Source organism: Arachis duranensis, chromosome 1, assembly GCF_000817695.3.
Source record: "Arachis duranensis cultivar V14167 chromosome 1, aradu.V14167.gnm2.J7QH, whole genome shotgun sequence".
In the NCBI taxonomy this organism is placed as follows: Eukaryota; Viridiplantae; Streptophyta; class Magnoliopsida; order Fabales; family Fabaceae; genus Arachis; species Arachis duranensis.
The window spans coordinates 13,960,941-13,964,743 of record NC_029772.3 but is presented as its reverse complement, the minus strand read 5'-3'; the positions used below and the strand labels follow the sequence as shown (position 1 = coordinate 13,964,743).

General features: G+C 31.4%; 1 pseudogene; it reads left to right on the top strand.

Annotated features, from left to right (window-relative positions):
* Positions 1 to 2,009: 2,009 nt before the first annotated feature.
* LOC107480123 (uncharacterized) lies at positions 2,010 to 3,329 on the top strand (annotated as a pseudogene).
* The last annotated feature ends 474 nt before the right edge of the window (positions 3,330 to 3,803 follow it).

Genomic DNA, 3,803 nt, shown 5'->3' with positions numbered 1-3,803 from the left:
AAAAGTACGAAGAATATTAGAAAAAAAATACTATATAAAAAACATACGAAAAAAATGTAAAAAATAAACATGTTTAAAAAAATAATATTATAAATTAATGTCATGTCCTTTTTACTAATTATCTATTTAAAAGTGATTTTAACTAATATTATTTAAATAATATTTATGTTATTAAAATTAATTTTAATATAAAATTATCAAACATAAATCACATTAACATAAATTTATTTCTATTCGAATCAATTTTATAAAATCACTTTCATTCAAATTTTAGTTTTATAAACGTAAATTCAAACACACACTTATTAATCTTTGTTTTTTAATGACGTGGCAATAAAATTGAAACACTAAGCCAATTTAATGTTAACGCCCAGAGAAAACATTGAAACTAACGGAATTTGATAGAGAGAGAATGAGAAACAAAGTCGAGCGAAAAGACTCAAAAGTCTCCAAATCACATCACTTTTCAAGCAATAATTACATTTCTTGTTGAGCAACTTCAATGGAAGTGCCTCATTCCATTTTTTCCTGACACATAGAGAAATTAACCGTTGGAGAAAGAAAGAGATGAGTTCCTTCACGGAGGCCAAGGCAGAAGAGTCTCTCTAAACAGAAACTAACCAATGGTAACTTGCCACGTGGCAAGTTACCTTTTAAATAAATACATATAAAATTATAATTATATTAAATAATTATATTAAATAATTAAATAAAATTAAATTTAATAATAATTATAATAGTTAATTAAATTAAGTAATTATAATTTTATTTAATTAATAATTTATATTAATTATTAAAATAATAGAGTTTTCAACTCTTGGAGAGAAGTAGAGTAGAGTTTCACACAGTTTTCAAGAACAATGAGTCCCTCTAAATGGGAATTTGGGATAACCAATAATAACTTGCCAAATAGCAAATTATTATTTAAATAAATAATTATACAAAATTTTAATTAATTATAATAAATAATTATATTAAATAATTAAAAATTAAATACCGTTATAAAATTAACTATTGCAAAATTAGCCGTTATTATGTTACCGTTATTATTAATAAATTAATATTTTGTTACTCTATATTTACCACTTAGATACACTTCTATTCTCACACTATCTACTACTCTTCTTTATCTTCTTCCAAGTTTACGAAATCAAAGTTCTGCTACTATTATTTTTTGTTCGAAAAAATGGATCCAAACCAACTCGACTCTTTCTTCAATTACTTACAAAACTTTCCTCAAATTCCAAATACCCAACAATCTCAAACCTCAAACTCTCAAGTTCCAAATCAAAACTTCAAACTACCAAATTCATTTCAAAATCCAAATCCACAAAATCTTTCTAATTTCAATTTTCAAGCTCCTTATAATAATCAGTTTCCTATATTCCAACCGCAAAATCAAAATTCACAAACACCCCATTTTCCATTTTCGTCCATGTTTAACCCCTCTATCAAAATTCACAAACTCAGAGGTATATTAAAGAAATGGAGATAAAAGCAAAAGAAAGGGAAATGGATATGCAAATACTTAATGCTGACACGTCTACAATGAGTGAGAAACGACGAGCTCTTCATGAGATTGCATGTGAGAAAATAATGGCCAAGTGGTTTACTTAATGGTTCCTTGTATTCGTAGAGTTATGTAGTATGTTCTTATTTATTTATTGCGTATTACTGGTATGTGATGTAGTTTGTTTTATTTATTTCTGATGTAAGTTTTTAAATTAGTCAATATTATTGTGTCGTTATTGTTCATGAAAGTGACCGTTGCAAAACTAGCCGTTAAGTAGCCATTGCAAAACTAGCCGTTAAGTAGCCATTAAGGAAAACTAGCCGTTGCAAAAGTTGTCGTTGCAAAAGTAGCCGTTGCAAAACTAGCTGTTACAAAACTAGCCGTTAAGGTACTTATTGCAGACACACTTATAAATATCAACTATCAATGACTCCACAACTCCACTTCAACTCTTGTTTCTCACCTCGACAGAGAACTAAAAATTACATTTCTCCATATGGCTAGAAATTTTGATGATATGTTCAATGAGGCTTTGTATGGCAAAAGAAGACGGCAACATAACACACTCATAGATCATTGGATCTATGAGTGTTTATTCGAAGATTCAGAAGAAGAAGATATCGATAGAAGCCCTATCCCAATTCCTCGTAGATGGATCAACAGAGATCGAGAAGCAGGACATGATCGCCTTTTCCAAGATTACTTTACAGATGAACCGGTGTATAATGCTGACATTTTCCGACGGAGATTTCGAATGAGAAGAGATGTGTTCCTTTGGGTAGTAGACGCTCTCTCAAACGTCTATCCGTATTTCCAACAGAGGGTTGATGCAACTGGAAGAAGAGGCTTGTCGCCACTTCAGAAATGTACCACTGCGATACGGATGTTAGCATATGGCGTAGCAGCTGATGCTGTTGATGATTATGTGCGCATAGGCGAGAGCACTACAATTGAATGCTTGGAAAAATTTGTTGAAGGTGTCATTTCCGTGTTCCAGGATGAATACTTGCGAAAACCCAATCCAAATGACGTACAATGCCTGCTACAAATGGCGGAGGGTCGTGGCTTCCCTGGCATGTTGGGTAGCATTGACTGCATGCATTGGCAATGGAAAAATTGTCCAAAGGCGTGGAAATGTATGTACATGAGTGGTTATCGTGGGGTTGCAACCATAGTACTTGAGGTTGTAGCATCTTCAGACCTTTGGATATGGCATGCGTTCTTTGGAGTTTCTGGTTCAAATAATGATATCAACGTGTTAGATCGTTCTCCAGTGTTTGATGATATTCTAAATGACCGTGCTCCGGAGGTAAATTATACTATTAATGGTAATAATTATACAATGGGATACTATTTAGCAGATGGTATTTATCTTGAATGAGCCACATTTGCCAAATCAATCTCAAAGTCGCAAGGTGAGAAACGCAAGTTATTTGCACAATACCAAGAAGGGCAAAGAAAAGATGTGGAACGAGCATTCATAGTGTTGCAAGCACGCTTTGCAATTATACGTGGTCCAGCTCGTTTTTGGGAAAAGAAAAAGCTTGCCAACAAAATGAGAGCTTGTATTATATTGCATAATATGATTGTTGAGGATGAAAGAGACAGCTATGCAGGAAATTTTGCTCAAGACTTAGAGTATGATGATGTTGAAAATGGCTTATCACAACCTCAGCTGGGAGAGGAAGATTTTGCACCATACCATCAATTTCTTCAAAGAAATGCCCAACTTCGAAATAGGCAGCAGCATAGACAATTGAAGGAGGACTTGATTGAACACATATGGCAATTTCACAATGCTTGTCGTCAACTATAGAGTTTAATTATGTTTTTCTTTGTATTAAGTAATTTTACAAATTAGTGTAACCCCGAATTATGTATTGTGTATTATTGTTATATATGAATTTATTTAATATTAATATCTTTTAATAGTGAATTATTTTTAAATTTAAATATTTAAATTACATTATTAAAAAAAATTAATTACATTAATTACAAGTATTTTAATTAATTAATTAAGTAGGACCACAATAGGGACTAAAGTTAGTTCCTCCTAATGGAGAAGAGAGAGATACTTTGAGTTCCTATTTACTATTTATGACGCAAAAGTTGATGTGGAGTTACTTTTTATGACAGATGGGCCATAAACAGGAACTGGGATGAGTTCCCTACTGGAGATGATCTTAAAATTAAAAATTATTGTTGTAGTACATTTTCTTAAAATGATATTATTTTATAATATAATTTTTTTATTTAAATACGAGCGCTAGCTTTTTTTTATGTTATATGC